At 42.3% G+C, this 19572-nt stretch overlaps 1 long non-coding RNA gene across 1 annotated transcript; it reads right to left on the bottom strand.

The window, feature by feature from the left end:
* Positions 1-524: 524 nt before the first annotated feature.
* LOC134756885 (uncharacterized) lies at positions 525-7306 on the bottom strand. The gene is made up of 2 exons (XR_010130287.1): positions 6280-7306; positions 525-4527 (listed from the first exon to the last, which is right to left on the bottom strand). It is a non-coding gene; the product is annotated as an uncharacterized lncRNA (long non-coding RNA).
* Between the last annotated feature and the right edge of the window lie 12266 nt (positions 7307-19572).

Raw genomic sequence — 19572 nt, 5'->3', positions numbered from 1 at the left:
ATGATTGCACCACTGCACTCCAGCCGGGGCAGCAGAGCAAGACTCTGTCTCTAAAATAAAAAAAGAAGAAAAAACATGTGCAGAGATCCCCAGCATTCTTGAAGAGCTCTGTGATAGCTTTTCTATATAGGCCAGAACTTACATAAGAGATGTGGTAACTGAATTGGGAAAACTATGTGCAATAGGAGTCACTGGATTCCAGGGTGACAGAGGCCAAGTGGATGCACTCAACCACCAAAGGCAAGACGGGCATAGGTACTATAAGGAACAGCAGAGGCAAAGCAGCAGTCAAAACTGTGATTCCACAAACCTACGGCATTTGTTAGTTGATCATGGCGGTCCTAGAAGTGAAACAGATAAGAAACCTACAGAATTCTTACTTCATCTGCGTTAGCATAAAAGTTCTAGGTTAAATGAACTAAAAGTCTAACTTGACTCAAAAAAAAAAAAAAAAAAAAAACAGAGAGAAATAGCCCCGTATTAGGCCATTCTTGCATTGCTGTGAAGAAATACTTGAGTCTGGGTAATTTATAAGAAAAGATATTTAATTGACTCACAGTTCTGCAGGCTGTATAGGAAGCAGAGTGGTTTCTGCTTCTTGGGAGGCCTCAGAAAGCCTCCAATCATGAAAGAAGGCAAAGGGGAAGCAGGCACATCACATGGTGAGAATGGGAGCAGTAAACCATGCTGTAAGTTTTTAAATGCATATAAGTAAATAGGCCGGGTGTGGTGGCTCACACCTGTAATTCCAACACTTGGGAGGCCAAGGTGGGAGGATTGCCTGAGGCCAGGCACTCAAGACCAGTCTGGGCAACATAGTAGGGCCCTGTCTCTACAAAATATTTAAAAATTAGCAAGGTATCGTGCTGGGCTATGATTGCACCATGGGACTCCAGCCTGGGTGACAAAGTGAGACCCTGTCTCTAAAAAAACAACAACATGGCTGGGCATGGTGGCTCATACCTGTAATCCCAGTACTTTGGGAGGCCAAGGTGAGTGGATCACCTGAGGTCAGGAGTTCGAGACCAGCCTGGCCAACAAGGTGAAACCCCATCTCTACTAAAAATACCAAAAATTAGCCGGGTGTGATGGTGGGCGCCTATAATCCCAGCTACTCGGGAGGCTGAGGCAGGAGAATAGTTTGAACCCAGGAGGCAGATGTTGCAGTGAGCAGAGATCACACCACTGCACTCTAGCCTGGGCAACAGAGCAAGACTATGTCTCAAAAACAACAACAGCAACAAAACCCAGAATCCTGTCTTCATTCATTAGAGAATGCAATTAAGCCTGGGCTGGGACGCCTGCCTTCCAGGTGGTTAAGGGAGTTCAGCAATGGTGACCACTCTGTACACATCATGGTTGTGGTCCCTGAACTTGGCTTTATTAGACTTGCCATTGAGAGGGGGCAGAAGGCCCGCATGCCACAGGCATCACTGTGCTGGTGGTGGCTCATGCAGTCCTGCAGAGGTGTGGAGAAGAGTCCCTCACCTTGAGAGGACACGGGGGGTAGAAGGCTGCCTGAGGCCAGGCTGGATGGGGAGGCAATGTTGTCCCATGCAACTCTGTAAAGAATTGGTCATTTCTCACTGAGGTGGACAGCAGAGACCAGGGTCCTGGGCTGCAGGGGTTGGAGCCACAGCCAGCTGGTTCTGCCTCCCAGTGAGGCTGTGTGTGCTGGGGCAGGAGGGCTTTGGAGCAATAGCAGTTCCTAACAGTTGATCCTTTTGAGCCCAAGCCCTCCAAATTTGATCACCAGCTCAAGGTTCTGCGAGCTGCCAGACCCATAAATCCAACTGCCTCTCCCCCTCTCCATGGAGACCCTCAAAGTCATCTTGAAGATGCTCCACGTTGTAAGACGATGTCACTCCCAAGCTTCATGGAGTCTTCCCAGATGTCCCAGTTTCCGAGGCTGGCATGACCAGTCACCCGGTTCATTCTCAGTCTAGGACTCAGACTCATCCTTGTCCCCTCATTTCCCAAATGTGGGCTGTGAACAGCTGAGTAGATGTTTTAGCTGAAATGTCCCCAAACCCCCTTCCATCCAGTCTCCTCACTGCAGCCTGCATTATCTCTTCAGAGTCAAACAGTGGATGCTCCGGTCCAGCCTTCTTGCCGGGCTCTGCCCCCTCCAGGTCTTTCATGCCCTCTGCTCCCCTCATTTTGAGCCCCATCACTAGGCGGGGTCCCTTGAGCCCCGAGGGGCCTGGCTCCATCCTCCTAGGGCCTCACAAATGCCTACTCGGCACCTGGTCCCTGCTGCAGCTTCACTTCCCCAGGCAGCCTCCCCAACTCAAGGCCGGGTCTGCCTGATGCCCCGCTGCTCCCTTCTGAACGTGGCCTTCCCTGTGGACCTCCTGCCTCACTTCTCAGAGTGTGACGATGCACCACGGAGGCCACAGGGGATCCCATGTGTGTCCCTCTCCATCCCCCTCCAGCCTCCCCATGGCTGCCGGCCACCTGGGCACAGAAGTCCTGTTTGTTTCACTTCCTATTTCCTCCTGTTGCTATGAGGGAGGCACTCAGCCTGATTCTGTGGAGTGAGTGAGTGGAGGCTGGGGAGAGGGAAGAGGGTGTGTGGATGGAAGAGGGGCGGGCAGGGGACTCGAGAGCAGCTGGATCCTGGGAAGGGCGAGGAACCACGGTGAGGACACAGCCCCTCGGGAAGCTTAGGTGGAGTTGGGGGTGCCTGTGGCTGCGTGGAGGGTGGTGAGAGTCAGAAGCCCCAGTGGACAGCGCCGGTCCCCACAGAGAGGGCTTACCTGTTCAGGCAGCACAGTGGGCTTAGGGAATGTTGACAGACATGGGTGAGGGCAGTGTGAGGCACAGATGGCAGCAGCATGTCAAGGAGGTGGGTGTAGGTCCTAGACCAGAAGCAACCAGCACATGGCACATCCCAGGCGTGCTCCCAGCAGGCCTGCGGTGGTGCCTATGATCTCTGCCAAGTAATGGGGTCAGGGAAGACAAACCCATTCCACAGATGCAGAAGCTGGTGCTCGAAGTGGAGTAACTGACTGTTTGTGATGGAGCCTAGGCTAGAACACAGGCTCCCATTCCCAGGTCCTTGTCCCATGCTACTCTAACAACCTGGAAGTTTCCCATATGTTGGATGGAACAGTGAGAGGCAGACCTTATCCAGCCTTCCCCTCCTACTTCTCTTGTTCTTGCTACAGACAGATGGATGTTGCTAACTCTCCCATCACTCTCAGACTTTAGGTTAGAGCAGCAAGGACTTCCTTGACCACAGCATCTAAAAGAGCCACCCAGCCCCACCCTCCTTGCTAATCCTATGCCTGCCTTATCAGTCTCCTGGGCCTATTGTAGCAAATCACCACAAACTTGATGACTTAAACAAACAGAAATTTCTTTCAGTTCTTGAGGTAGGAAGTCTGAAATCAAAGGCACTGGGCTGAAATCAAGGAGTCTCCAGGGCCACACTCCCTCCAGACTTGTGGACCCTCCTTGCCTTCTCCAGATTTTGGAAGCACCTGGCATTTCTTGGCTTGTGGCCACATCATGCAGTCTTCAACACAAGAATGTTCACATCTCTTTCTGCTCCCTCTTCACATGGCCCTCTCCTCTGCCTGTGCTGTGTCTCTCTCAGCCTCCCTTTCCTGAGACACAAGTGATTGCATTGGGGGCCCACCCAGATCATCAAGGAGAGTCTGGCCATCTCAAGAATCTTAGCTGAATCCCATAAAGTCTACCCCATTTTTTTTTATCACATATTATTCATGGGTTTCAGGGGTTAGGATGTGAATTTCTTTGGTGAGGTCATTATTTAGCCTGCAACAACTACTTTATTTTTGTTTTTCTTCATAGTATTTATCACCATCTGTCCAAGTCCATTTTGTATTGCTATGACAATACCTCAGACTGGGTAACTGATAAGGAAGACAGGTTTATTTAGCTCACAATTCTGCAGGCTGGGAAGTTCAAGGGCACAGTTCTGGCTTCTGGTGAGAGCTCTTGTGTATTGTCCTAATATGGCAAGGAAGGTCAAAGTGGAAGCAAATAAGTGCAAAGAGTCAAAACCCAAGAGGCATCATGTCATTATGACAACTCACTCTTATGGGAAGAAATACAGACTCGTGAGAACTAATCCAGTCTCTCCAGAGCAAGAACTCATTGCCAGGAGTACAGTACCAAGACATCAGGAAGGATCCATTCCCATGACCAAAACACCTCCCACTAGCTCCCACCTCCACACATCATCATGTTGGGGGTCAAATTGCAGCATGAACTTTGGTGGGAAGAAACCATATGCAGTCATAGTGCCACCCGATGAGGACACAGTGAGTGGTTTCTGTCTATACATACTATGTCTCCATCTAGAATGTCAACTCCATGGGAGCAGGAACTTTGTCTTGTTCAACACTGTATTCCCAGTGGTATGTGCCTGCACATAGTAGGTACTCAATAAACACTTATGACAATATAGAGACTGAACTGAGAATAAGAATGCACTGTGGTTATATACAATGCTGATGTGAAAACCAATCTCCTCTGTGCACTGGTAATACACAACACCTGTTGGAGGAAAATGACACAACTTCACTTAGAGATTCACAAAGAAGACCTGAATAAAAAGAGAGGCATTCCATGCTTCTGAATCAGAAGAACTTAGTTTTTTAACAAATCAAGTTTGGGAATCAAAATCCCAAAGGAATTTTTCCTGTACTTTGGCAAAGTGACTCAAGAAAGTTTCATTTGGAAGAATAAATAGGTGAAACGAGACTAGACATTTAGGGAAAAAGGAAGAGTAATCAATAGAAATTATACTACCAGTCATTAAAGCATTTAATGAAACTATCATAATTAAAGTAATATAGCATATAATTTTGGAAGAAAATTCAAAAGAAAAATTAATGGAACAGGAAGACACTGGTTTAAACCAGACTCTAGTAATTATAAAACTTAGAATAAAATAAAGAAACATTTCAAATAATAAGTTGAGTAAATATTCCTGAAATATTGTGTAACTGTTTATGGAAAAAAAAATGTGAGAGCTATGCCTCCACTATACATTTAGAGTGGTGACTAAGACATGAGATCTGGGTTCAGATCTCCACCTCATGGCTTACTTGCTGCACCACCTTGGACTACTCACCCCTTCAAGCCTCAAATAGGAGTTAGCAATTCCTAGTATCATTGTGAGGATTCAGAGATTGAGTGCCTAGAAAATACTAAGCACACCCTAGGTGTGTGGCTAAGCTATTTAGAGCTGATTCAATGAAAAAATGAAATGACGTAAAACCTGGAAAAAATGTAGTTTAGTGTCTATCAGAATTTCACATTGGTAGCAACAAAAACAGCAAAGAAAAGCATAAATAGAAATTTATCAGAGTTGAGTACATAAAAATTCAAAGTATACATGGTATATCACAAAAAATCTTCAAAATTGAAAAGGAAAAATACTCTGTATAAATCAGATGCACATCTAGTTACTATTTATAAAATATACATCTTATGAATGAATTTATGTTTAATAGCACAGCAGAAAATTTGGAAATAAAGGCCAGGTGCAGTGGCTCACACCCATAATCCCAGCACTTTGGGAGGCCGAGGTGGCTCACTTGAGGTCAGGAGTTTGAGACCAGCCTGACCAACATCGTGAAACCCCATCTCTACTAAAAATACAAAAATTAGCGGGTGTGGTGGCATGTGCCTGTAATCCCAGCTACTTGGGAGGCTGAGGCAGGAGAATCGCTGGAACCTGGGAGGCGGAGGTTGCAATGAGCCAAGATTGCACCACTGCACTCCAGCCTGGGCGACAGAGTGAGACTTCATCTCAAAAATAAATAAATAAATAAAATAAAAGAAGGGAGAGGACCAGAAGGTAGCTATGCGTTATTGTCAATGAAGGATTTGTTTTGGGATGAGATTTAGAGGGTGCTTATTATGTTGCTGAAAATATACACAGTCACATATGCAAGATCTCTGCCATGTAGAGCTCAATGGTGAGGCACCAAGGGATATAATCTATCCAATTCCAAGGAATGGAGACTCTGCTCATGTGCACACATACACATACACAAGTTACGTAGCATTTGAAGATTAAAATGTCTTTAAAGCCTTTCAAAATAGTATCAAAAACATGGAATACCAAGGGCTTTATTGGCCCCATAAGGGAAGCTTGATTTCTTAAAGAAAAGCACACCATTCCGGTCAAAGCCTTGGTAAAATAACCAGTTTCTCCAATTGTGTCCTGTTACAAATGAAAACAAATTCTTATTTGCATTTATACAAATAACCATATTGTCATAAGTTAAGAATACTCACAAATAGTTTCCAGATTTTGTGGAAATCAGATAGAGAGAAACAAATATGCTCCTAATTTTGTTCATAGGAGTACATTAAATTGTTAAAAGCTGTCAATGTCTCAAAAGAAAAGTTTCAAGACTCTAAAAAAACAAAACAAAGGATTAGCAACATTTAAAGCAAAAGTTGAAACGGTTACTTTAGTCATCTATCAGTTCAGTTTATGCAGTTAACTCCTGTTCTGCTTGATATTCCTGAACACTTCAGCTCTCCATAAGAGTCCTGAAAGGTTTTTTTCCCTCTGTTCTAATGTCACAACCTCCAAAGTTATCAGAAACCTACATTTAAGAACACCTGTTAGAGGCCAGGAGTGGTGTCTCACACCTGTAATCCCAGCACTATGGGAGGCTGAAGGAAGGTGGATTGCTTGGGGTCAGGAGTTGGAGATCAGCCTGACCAACTTGGTAAAACCCTGTCTCTACTAAAAATACAAAAATTAGCCAAGCATGGTGGTGGGCACTTGTAATCCCCGCTACTCGGCAGGCTGAGGCAGGAGAATCTCTTGAACACAGGAGGCAGAGATTGCAGTGAACCTAGATTGCACCACTGCACTCTAGCCTGGATGACAGAGTGAGATTCTGTCTCAAAGAAAAAAATAAACAACAAAGAACACGTATCAGAGTTCTATAGCTTATTATAGAACCACTTTCTAAAAAGGACCAAAAGATGACAATTGTCTGTGGATGAAAAAAAGTTTTAGGGCAGCCATAATCAAAGACACAATTGACAAGGAAATTTGTTATCTCTGTGGCACACAATAATGTAACATAATAATTATAATTATTACTGACAATGTCCTCTAAGTTATATCAGAATTATAGGAGTTTCCCATAATTTTGGAACACATGCCAATAACATATTTATATAAACACAGCCCAAAGAAAATCAAACACCATTTCATATTTGACAATGCTTCCTGTATAATTTTTGTAACAAAATAAGCCAAATTATGTCATTTTTGGACTTCAGGGAACCTAATATCTTAAGTGATTAATTAGGTCAGAAAAAGACATAATTTATAATTTGATTTTGGAAAGTTTGTCAAATATCAAATGTTTAAAACACTTGATATCACAAAATAAGATCACAGATCATTGTAAAATAAGTCGTTCATTTACCAAAGTGATAACTCAAGGATTTCAAAAAAAGGTGAAAACCTTCATTCTTTGAGAGAGGAGACTTAATTTACCAAGAACAAGCTGTAATAAAAATAGCATGAGGCCAATTAAATTTGTTTTTCAAAATTTTATAAACAATCTACAAAATCCTAATCTTGACCACAAGATTCAGCTTCCATAAGCCTTTTATAACTTTTATAACCTTTATTAAGGAGTTGGTTAATGCTTCAAGAAAACTTTGTTAATCTGACAGAGGGGCCCATATACTAGTCTTGCATCAGTGTGCCTTTGACATTAATGATTAATTTATAGAGAAACTGAACTTATTTTATCTTTTGAAATCAGTCCTTACAATCTCACATGCCCACCTCTTCTGTGATACTCCTTGGGCCTTAAGGAGTATTATATAGCTTTAATTTCTTGCCCTGTGTCTCAGAAATGCAGCTTATTTTGATTAGCATCTTCTATAGGTCCTAAAGATGAGGCTCTCATTGCTGTCAGTGTTAAAGATTTAGTAGGACTTCATGTCCTTTTTAGACCCAGAGTCAAAGCCCTGTAATGTATGAATGTGGTAACATTAATTAAAAAAATTTTTTTGGCTGGGTGTGGTGGCTTATGCCTGTAATCACAGCACTTTGGGAAGCTGAGGCAGGCAGATCACAAGGTCAGGAAATTGAGACCATCCTGGCTAACATGATGAAACCCTGTCTCTACTAAAAAAACCAAAATATTAGCTGGGTATGGTGGCATGCACCTGTAGTCCCAGCTACTCAGGAGGCTGAGGCATAAGAATCACTTGAACCCGGGAGGCGGAGGGAGGTTGCAGTGAGCCAAGATTGTGCCACTGAACTCCAGCCTAGGCAACAGAGCGAGACTCCGTCTCAAAATAAATTTTTAAAAAATCTCAGTGTTTATTCCTAAGCAAGCCAAAACTTAATAACAATATGACAGCCTGACCATATAAACATTCTTGTTTGTTTGTTTTTTAATAAATCTTCTTATTGTGACTTACACCGACCGTTCGTGACATTCTTGGACTTTCTAGTTTGTCCTGAACATCCCTCCTTCTTAAACAACCAGTCATTTTATTTTAGGACTAAATTTACCATACAAGATTCTTTCTCATATAAAATTATTTCTCTTTAAGCTTTCTTACTGACATCCTGACCTCAGGTGATCTGCCCGCCTCGGCCTCCCAAAGTGCTAGGATTACAGGTGTGAGCCACTGCACCTGGCCTATACATAACCTTTAAACGAGCTTTGAATTATACAAAACTTGTTCACCTTTTTAAAAGAGACGTATCTTTTTTTTTTTTTTTTTTTTTTAGCAAGAATGCTTTCCTACAATACATATTTGTTGGAAAATACCCAAATAATTAAATTTTGGATTCTAAATTATAACAAGTTTGTCTACAAGTATTTATGACATTACATTTACCTAAACAGAAACAAATAATTATAATTTACTTTAACTGTTTAGCTAGATTACTTATGGAAACTTCAATAGTCATGATTTAAAGTTATGAAACTGCCATTGCAAAATTATAACTGAGACAGCGAAAAAAATATAACCTAACTGACTCCATCTTTCTTCTAACCTCCAAGCTGTCCTTGTTCATACCTGGCCTTTGGGGAGGAATTTAATTTATAGTTTAGCTTTGAAACAAAGATGTTAACAGTCCTTTTCCTTTCCCAAAACAAACCTCCTTACTGCATGTGGACTAGACTGCCTAAAGCCACAAGATTAGAAGTTATGATAATTTTAATAAATAATTCAAGATGTAACTTTTTTTTTTTTGAGACAGAGTCTTGCACTGTTGGCCAAGCTGGAGTGCAGTGGTGCGATCTCAGCTCACTGCAAACTCCACCTCCCGGGTTCATGCCATTCTCCTGCCTCAGCCTCCCAAGTAGCTGGCACTACAGGTGCCTACCACCACATCTGGCTAATTTTTTGCACTTTTAGTAGAGACGGAGTTTCACCATGTTAGCCAGGATGGTCTCGATCTCCTGACCTTGTGATCCACCTGCCTCGGCCTCCCAAAGTGCTGGGATTACAGGCATGAGCCACCACACCTGGCCCCAAGATGTAGCTATTTTTATTAAACCAATATCAATGTCTTATTTATTAAGGATTACACAAGCAAAGATCATTCTGTCTTGGGCTGGGTTTATAGTTTTGTAACCCCTATGCCAAATTTTGACACCTTTTAGTATTTGGCAGGGATAAGTATGAAATTGCTTGATTAATAAATGCAAACAAAAATGTATGCTGGCAATTCTTAAGATATTTCTTATATTACTTTGCCAATAATTTTAAAGCTAGCTTACTTATTAAATATTTTAATTAAGTTGCATAAACTTGAAAAAGCATTTGACTAGTCTTTTCTTTTTTTACTATCTGATTTCAGCACTTTTATTTCATTTTTTAAGCCAATTAACGAGCACTCTTTTATATATTTGTAGTAGTGAAATATTGTGTACACAACACATAAATACATAGACCTATTAGGCATGCCAATAGAAGTACATTTTATAGATTCATAAAAACCTTTTTTTTCCTATCTTAGACTTTCAGATTCTTGATAACCTGTTTCACAACCCTGGGCAGTTGTCAGCTAAATAGCCTTGAAATTGCATATTAAAGGAAGTAACTCAGGTGAAAGTCAAATAGCAAAATTTACATTATAAGGTATGGAGAGTAAAAGCTGGTGTGCTAAAGGGAAATTAAAACACATTTAATTGCCAACTAAACATAAAATTATAGAAATCATAAGGGCCTTTTAAATACACACACACACACACAAAGATCCTATAGCTTTTACTTCAGAACTTTTAGCCATGAGATAAATACAAATTCACCAGCTTGCAAAAAGAACTTGTTGGATCTAAATGGTGGTTTTTGTCTTAATAGAAAAATAGCAGCAGATTTAGAGAAGACAGAAAAGAGAAAAAATAGAGAAAAAGAGGACTTAAAAACTCTATAGTTTGCAGGTCGACCTTAGGGCTCTTTTTCGTTGATGTAAATGTGCATGAAGACCATATTATTCCGATTTTACACAAACTTTCACAAGTAGAGGTGCCATAAAACCTATGGAGTGCTCAAAAGGGGGTCATTCTCCTTGTTTTCTCCTCATTCTTAGATTGTTTCCTGCTTTTTTTTTTCTTAAGAAGAGGAACTGAGCTGTGGCCTAGGGTTTTTGTGTGGTGGATTGATGTGTGCTGCCTGTGCACAGGACTCCACGGTGTGTCACCACTACATCATTTCCACCATCTTACATGTTTCAGTTTCTCTCTCTAGAGGTCTGTGACCTCAGAGAGGGCTCAAAACAGTGGGTGATCAGTCCTTATGAGCCATTTTTAAAATTAATTTTTGTTGGAGATTTACCTTCAGGATTGTGGCATGTCATGGCGGGGTCAACCTCCTAGACACTCCCACAAGGTCCCCCGTCACCCAGGGGCACCTTTCAGCTGGGAGGAGTAAATGCTGTTTCTCTTTGGAGCTGAGAAAATTCAGTCTCTCATTAATATATAAAAACAACAGTTCAGTTCCTTATGCAAATGCACACAGACAAACCAAATTAAGATTAAATTTGAGAGAAAAAGCAGTAGAGAAGATCCTTTAGAATGCATCTCCAAACTAGAATTAGGATCCTTAAACAACTTCAGACCAGAACAAACAACAACAACAACAAAAAACCCAACAACAATATGATCACTGAACACTCTAATGGTAAGGAGAAATTAAGACCAGCTGGTTGTTAATCTTAACTTTAGCCAAGACAAAACTCCAGTTCAGTTACTTACCTAGGGATGGGTCTCAGGCTGAAGACTGCTCTTCACAATCCTAGAAGCAGGGAAAAAATACAAACAAACACGTCTTCCCTGTGGAAGCAAGCTCAAACTTCATACAGGAGTTACCTGCCTTCCATCGTTACGGAAGCAGGAAAACCTTGACTTCCTTGTGTGGGAAGCAAGTGAAAACCTTGACTTCCTTGTGTGGGAAGCAAGTAAAACTCCAAAAAAAGAGGAGTTGTACAGCAAAATAAACTTTAGATCTCGACCAAATTTTGGAAGATCAGAGATTCTCTGGAGGCAGTGTTCTCAGACCTCAGCAAATTTTCCTATTGGTTTGAGTCATAAAGTTAGCTCATGCTGATACCAAGCATTGATAGGAGATTTGCCAAAGATCAGGGTCATCTCCATTCAGAATCCCTCCATGGTTACCAAATGTGAACCCCAAAATTTGAGACAGGTCTCAATTAATTTAGAAAACGTATTTTGCCAAGGTTGAGAACACATGCCCATGACACAGCCTCAGGAAGTCCTGACAACATGTACGCAAGGTAGTCGTGGCACAGCTTGGTTTTATGTATTTTAGGGAGACATGAGACATCAATCAATATATGTAAGAACTACATTGGTTCTGTCCAAAAACACAGGGACAACTTGAAGCAGGGAGAGGGCTTCCAGGTCACAGGTAGGTGAGAGACAAATGACTGCATTCTTTGGAGTTTCTGATAAGCCTTTCTAAAGGAGGCAATCAGAATATGCATCTATCTCAGTGAGCAGAGGGATGGCTTTGAATAGCATGGGAGGCAGGTTTGCCCTGAGCAGTTCCCAGCTTGAATTTCTCCTCTAGTTTAGTGATTCTGGGGGCCCAAGATGTTTTTCTTTCACACTAGTATGCTAGATGTTACTAAAAATTAAATCTTTAATCTTTAAATAGTCTGAGAAATAAAGATCTACACTATACAGATTATGCTTTTGCAAAACTCCAGAACATGATCAAGAATTTAGTAAAGGGTTCTTTTTATCATAACACTGATTCAACTATCTGGTCAAATCACTCATTAGTCTTCTAGATAGTCTTTAAGAAAAGGAATATACATGGGATGTTCAATCTTCTTAAGTCAAATCTATACAAAGAGATTAAATCACATCAGAATTTTTAAAAAATAGAGATAGGGTTTCCCTCTGTTGCCCAGGGTGGAGTGCGGTGGTGGGATCACATCTCCCTGTAGCTTTGACCTACCTGGCTCAAGCCATCCTCCCACCTCAGCCTCCTGAGTAGCTGACTACAGGGTCACACCACCACGCTGGACTCACTTCATTTTTTGTAGACACAGGGCCTTGTTATGTTGCTCAGACTTGTCTCAAGCAATCTGCCTGCCTTGGCCTCCCAAAATGTTGGAACAGGTGTGAGCCACCACATCTAGACTAGAAATGTCTTACTTGCAGAAAGGTTCTAAAATGGCTAATCAAAGATATTGCCATACTTTAATTAGTCCAAAAGATGAAAACCTATTCTTTTAAATCAATGGATTGATGTGAATAAGGATCACCAACCAAACAAGGAAACAACACAGATGGTAAAGCTCAGGTATCTTTTTCTTCGCCCATCCTTGTTAGATCAGCTGCAAGACACTGATGACAAGCTCTGTCATTTTACAAACTTTATGACAGCCAGCTACAAACTACAACAATTACATATTCCCCAAATTTCCTCTATTTTACTTTCACTGTTTGAGTACAGGATAATGAAATGTCAGTCCTCTTAATCATCCATTTTGCTAATGTAATGTACAAGATATATTCTACAATAAAACTTTACAGCTGCTAATATAAATAGCAGTATTCAGTTTATTCCAACTCTGAAATTAGTTTACTAAGGAAAAAAAAAAAGAATCAGGTACAATGTGAATGACTGAAAATCCAGAAATAAATACCATATTCCCAGACATTATCTTACCACTAATCATGATTTTATATTTTATACTATTACTTGAATAAATTTTGCTTTTAGAATTTTGGAATTTAAAAAATTGCATTATTCTGATACCATCAGTTAATTGTTTGCTAACTACTTTTTCTTAAAGGTCAGTGAATTGTAAAAGGCATATTTCACAGAAAATGTAAGATATCATGTGTTGCATTTTAAAATTTAATTTTAGAGTTAGAATTATACTATTTAACTACTTTCTGTGCTAGGTAATGTCACAATATACTTAAAAAGAGTTACATATAATACATAGTCACGAAATATAGATTATATGTATAACTACTACCCATGGGTGTGGAAAAAATACCATTCACTCCCAGTATCTTATGCAAAAAAAAGAAATGTTTACTAACCCATTTACAAGGGCACATTTGCAATCTTTCTTCTATTGGCTCAGCCTCTTTTTAATGAATGTCCACAATCACTAAGTGATACCGTGGCAAATTCTACTCTTCCAAGACTCCCCAGAGACAATCAGCATCACATTTTAATTCCAAAGACCATTAAAAAATGTACATTGCAGGAAAAAATAACTTTCAACAAGAGCCACTTTTTCTGACCTTGTCAACCTGTGAATCAGCTGTCCTTAGAAGCACAGTCATTTAGACACGACACCATTCCTTCAGATGACGCGATCTTAAGGAATTTAGTAATTATGTGATTTACTAACTTCTGACAAACTGAAAAGGCCTTCTCACCTACTCCTGGAGTCTTCCCAGAATCCAGGCACCCAGTGTAAGAAAACAGGTGTTGAAAGCTCTGCTGTCACTTCTGTAAAAGCAAACTAAGTATGGCCTAAGAAAGACTTGTGGGTTCTTGTGGACAAACTGTAAGGTAGCTTAACAGGTAGACGAGATTGAAAACCTAATTTAGGAGTCTGTGCCTATAACAATAGCTGAGTCTTGACCATACTTCAACCCCTCATATACTGCTAAGTGTTCAAACTGTGTTCACATAAGGCAAATACCAGCATGTAACCAATCCAGCTGTTTCTCTACCTCACTGCCACTTTCTTTCTTTCTTTTTTATTTTTTTGAGACTGAGTTTTGCTCTTGTTGCCCAGGCTGTAGTGCAACGGCATGATCTCGGCTCACTGCAACCTCTGCCTCCTGGGTTCAAGCGATTCTCCTACCTCAGCCTCCTGAGTAGCTGGGACTACAAAAGCCTGCCACCATGCCTGGCTAATTTCTGTATTTTTAGTAGAGAAGGGGTTTTACCATGTTGACCAGGATGTCTTGATCTCCTGACCTTGTGATCCACTCGCCTTGGCCAATTATATTTTTAGAAGGCCTGTACACTTGGAAAAGACTATTATAATAATTAGAATAACTTGTCTCATTATTTATTTAGAAATGCTATATTTAAAAGTAGGCTAGGCCAGGCGTGGTGCACTTTGGGAAGCCAAGTGGGGTGGATCACCTGAGGTCAGGAGTGGGAGACCAGCCTGACCAACATGGTGAAACCCTGTATCAACTAAAAATACAAAAATTAGTCAGGCATAGTGGCAGGTGCCTGTAATCCCAGCTACTTGGGATGCTGAAGCAGGAGAATTGCTTGAACCTGGGAGGCAGAGGTTTCAGTGAGCTGAGGTCATGCCATTGCACTTCAGCCTGGGCAACAAGAGTGAAACTCTGCCTCAAAACATAAAAGAATGAAAGTAGGCCAACAATAGGAATTTTGCAGTTGCACAACAGAGAACGTAAATGAATTAACATTCAGTGTCCATAGCATGTTACATACTGTGACTTACCCCATCTACCCTGAAGCATTTACTCCATCCATGTGGTGGCTCAAATAGAGTTCCCGTGTTAATCCCGCAATGAACCTCAATAATTCTCACATCACGGTGGTTGTAAACATTTGTTAACGGAAAAAGAATGCTTTTCCTAAAACAGCTACATAACACTAAGACTACTCAAATTTCTAAATAATCCTTTTACAAGACAGCCTGGCAACTTCCTTTTTTTCATGGGCGTCCGTGTGAAGAGATCACCAAACAGGCTTTGTGTGAGCAACATGGCTGTTTATTTCACCTGGGTGCAGGCGGGCTGAGTCCGAAAAGAGAGTCAGCAAAGGGAGATAAGGGTGGGGCCATTTTATAGGATTTGGGTAGGTAAATTACAGTCAAAGGGGGTTTGTTTTCTGGCAGGCAGGAGTGGGGGTCGCAAGGTGCTCAGTGGGGGTGCTTTTTGAGCCAGGATGAGCCAGGAAAAGGACTTTCACAAGGTAATGTCATCACTTAAGGCAAGGACCGGCCATTTACACTTCTCTTGTGGTGGAATGTCATCAGTTAAGGTGGGGCAGGGCATATTCACTTCTTTTGTGATTCTTCAGTTACTTCAGGCCATCTGGGCGTATACATGCAAGTCACAGGGGATGCGATGGCTTGGCTTGGGCTCAGAGGCCTGACATTCCTGCCTTCTTATATTAATAAGAAAAATAAAACAAAATAGTGTTGAAGTGTTGGGGTGGCGAAAATTTTTGGGGGGTTATATGGAGAGAGAATGGGCGATGTTTCTCACGGCTGCTTTAAGCAGGATTAGGGGCACTGTGGGAACCTAGAGTGGGAGAGATTAAGCTGAAGGGAGGTCTTGTGGTAAGGGGTGATATTGTGGGGATGTTAGAAGAAACATTTGTCGTATAGAATAATTGGTGATGGCCTGGATACGGTTTTGGATGAATTGAGAAACTAAATGGAATAACAGAAGGAGAAAAACAGGTATAAAAGGTCTAAGAATTGGGACGACTGAGGATATCTGATTAGAGAGTGCCTAAGGAGATTCAGCATAGTCCTGCCAGCAAAGATTATTTATTTACTTCAAGAGTTAAGAGTTGCAGTTTGGGGATAGCACCAAGAGATATCAGCTGTGATGGCTTGGAAAAACAGTGTAAACCGGCAGTGTAAACAAGAGCAGGGCATGTATGAGTAGTTGAGAACGGTGAATAGGAGTATGACTAGACAGAAGATAATAGGGATGGCAAGTATTTTTTGGGGCACAGTCTAAGTTGGTCTGGTGTCTGGAATGAGACTGGGGCCTAATAAAAAGGAGGGTCTATACAGAGCTTAAATGGGCTGTACCCTGTAGCATTCCAAGGACAGGCCTGAATTCTGAGAAGGGAAAGTGGTAAAAGTATTGTCCAGTCCTTTTTAAGTTGGTGACTGAGCTTGGTGAGGTGTGTTTTTAAAAGACCTTTAGTCCATTCTACTTTTCTTGAAGACGGAGGACCGTAAGGGATATAAAGGTTTCACCGAATACTAAGAGCCTGAAAAACTGCTTGCCTGATTTGACAAATAAAGGCTGGTCTGTTATCAGACTGTATTGAGGTGGGAAGGCTAAACTGAGGAAGTATGTCTGACAGAAGAGAAGAAATGACTGCGGTGGCTTTCTCAGACCCTGTAGGAAAGGCCTCTACCTATCTAGTGAAAGTATCTACCTAGACTAAGAGGTATTTTAGTTATCTGACTCAAGGCACGCTGAGTAAAGCTAATTTGCCAGTCCTGGGTGGGGCAAATCCTCAAGCTTGATGTGTAGGGAAGGAAGGGGGCCTGAATAATCCCTGAGGAGTAGTAGAATAGCAGATGGAACACTGAGAAGTTATTTCCTTGAGGATAGATTTCCACGATGGAAAGGAAATGAGAGGTTCTAAGAGGCGGGCTAGTGGCTTGTACTATAGCATAACCTGTCTTTGCTGGTGTGTGGCCATTAGGCCTGGTGGAACCAGCATCAATAAATCAAGCGTGATCAGGGTGAGGAACAGGAAAGAAGGAAATTTAGGGAAATGGGGTGAATGTCAGGTGGATCAGAGAGATACAGTCATGGGGGTCAGGTGTGGTATCAGGAATAATGTGGGAGGCTGGATTGAAGTCTGGGCCAGGGACAACGGTAATTGTGGGAGACTCAACAAAGAGTGACTATAGCTGAAGGAACCAGGAAGCAGAAAGTATATGCGTCAGGTATGAGGAAGAATATAGATTTTGGAAGTTATGAGAACTGCAGAGAGTGAGTTGAGCACAGTTTGTGATTTTGAGGGCCTCTAAAAGTATTAATGCAGCGGCAGCCGCTGCACGCAGACATGAGGGCTAGGCTAAAACAGTAAGGTCAAGTTGTTTGGACAGAAAGGCTATAGGGTATGGTCCTGGCTCTTGTGTAAGAATTCTGACCACGTTAACCATGCCTAGGAAGGAAAGGAGTTGTTGTTTTGTAGAAGGTGCTGGGGTTTGAGAGATCAGTAGGACACAATTGGCAGGGAGAGCACGTGTGTTTTTATGAGAATTATGCCGAGATAGGTAACAGATGAGGAAGAAATTTGGGCTTGATTGAAGTAATGGGGGCTGTCTGTGAAGCTTTGCAGCAGTACAGCCTAGGTAATTTGCTGAGCTTGATGGGTGTCAGGCTCAGTCTAAGTGAAAGCGAAGAGAGGCTGGGATTAAGGGTGCAAAGGAATAGTAAAGAAAGCATGTTTGAGATCTAGAACAGAATAATGAGTTGTAGAGGCAGTTATTGAGGATAGGAGAGTATATGGGTTTGGCACCATGGGGTGGATAGGCAAAACAATTTGGTTGATAAGGCGCAGATCCTGAACTAACTTGTAAGGCTTGTCTGGTTTTAGGACAGGTAAAATGGGGGAATTGTAAGGAGAGTTTATAGGCTTTAAAAGGCCATGCTGTAGCAGGCGAGTGATAACAGGCTTTAATCTTTTTAAAGCGTGCTGCGGAATGGGATATTGGTGTTGAGTGGGGTAAGGGTGATTAGGTTTTAATGAGATGGTAAGGGGTGCATGATCGGTCGCCAAGGAGGGAGTAGAGGTATCTTATACTTGTGGGTTAAGGTGGGGGGATACAAGAGGAGGACGCAAAGGAGGCTTTGGATTGGGAAAAAGGGTGGTAATGAGATTCAGCTGTAGTCCAGGAATAGTCAGGGAAGCACATAATTTAGTTAAAGTGTCTCAGCCTAATAAGGGAACTGGGCAGGTGGGGATAACTAAAAAGGAGTGCTTAAAAGAGTATTGTCTAAGTTGGCACCAGAGTTGGGGAGTTTTAAGAGGTTTAGAAGCCTGGTCGTCAATACCCACAACAGTTATGGAGGCAAGGGAAACAGGCCCTTGAAAAGAAGGTAATGTGGAGTGGGTTGCCTCCGTATTGATTAAGAAGGGGATGGGCTTACCTTCCACTGTGAGAGTTACTGGCAGCTCGGCGTCCGTGATGGTCTAGGGGGCTTCCGAGGCGATCGGGCAGTGTCAGTCTTTAGCCGCTAAGCCGAGAATATCTGGGAAGGAGTCAGTCAGAGAGCCTTGGGCCAGAGTTCCAGGAGCTCTGGGAGTGGCTGCCAGGTGAGTTGAATAGTCCGATTTCCAGTGGGGTCCTGCACAGATGGGACACGGCTTAGGAGGAATGCTGGGCTGCAGGCATTCCTTGGCCTGGTGGTCAGATTTCTGGCACTTGTAGCAAGCTCCTGGGGGAGGAGGTTCTGGAGGAATGCCTGGCCGCTGCGGTTCAGGCGTTTGGAAGTTCTTGTGTGCTGGAGGTGTGGCTGGGGTTTGTCTCACAGTGGAGGCAAGGAAATGCAACTTTTTTCTATTATTGTACACCTTGAAGACGAGGTTAATTAAATCCTGTTGTGGGGTTTTGAGGGCCGGAATTTAATTTTTGGAGTTTTATTTAATGTTGGGAGCAGATTGGGTAATAAAATGTACATTGAGAATAAGATAGCCTTTTGACTTTTTAGGGTCTAGGGCTGTAAAGTGTCTCAGGGTTGCTGCCAAACAAGTCATGAACTGGGCTGGATTTTTATATTTGATGAAAAAGAGCCTAAACGCTATCCGATTTGGGATAAAGAAAAAGGAGCATTAACCTTGACTATGCTTTTAGCCCCAGCCACCTTTTTAAGAGTAAATTGCTGGGCAGGTGGGGGAGGGCTAGTCACGGAACGAAACTGTAAGCCAGACCAGCTGTGAGGAGGGGAGGTGATAAAAAGATTATAGGGTGGAGGAGCGGAGGCTGAGGAAGAATTGGGACCTAGCTCCGCCTGGCGAGGAGCAGCCTGGGGAGGAAGGGAGAGGTCAGATGGGTCTGTAGAAAAGGAAGATTAGAAAGACTCAGTGATGCTTGGGGTTGGGACTGAGGGGACAGGCGGGAGGGAAAGAAGGAAGATTTGGGACGAGTTGCACTGGGCACAGAGACTAGGAAGGGACTGATGTGTAAAAGAATGCCTGGACGTCAGGCACCTCAGACCGTTTGCCTATTTTACGACAAGAATTATTTAGATCTTGCAGGATGGAAAAATTCAAAGTGCCATTTTCTGGCTATTTGGAACCACTGTCGAGTTTGTATTGGGGTCAAGCGGCATTGCAGAAGAA

The sequence above is a fragment of the Gorilla gorilla genome, chromosome 13, assembly GCF_029281585.2.
Source record: "Gorilla gorilla gorilla isolate KB3781 chromosome 13, NHGRI_mGorGor1-v2.1_pri, whole genome shotgun sequence".
Taxonomy (NCBI): Eukaryota; Metazoa; Chordata; class Mammalia; order Primates; family Hominidae; genus Gorilla; species Gorilla gorilla.
The sequence above is the reverse complement of the archived record's forward strand: the minus strand, read 5'-3'. Positions and strand labels throughout refer to the sequence as shown.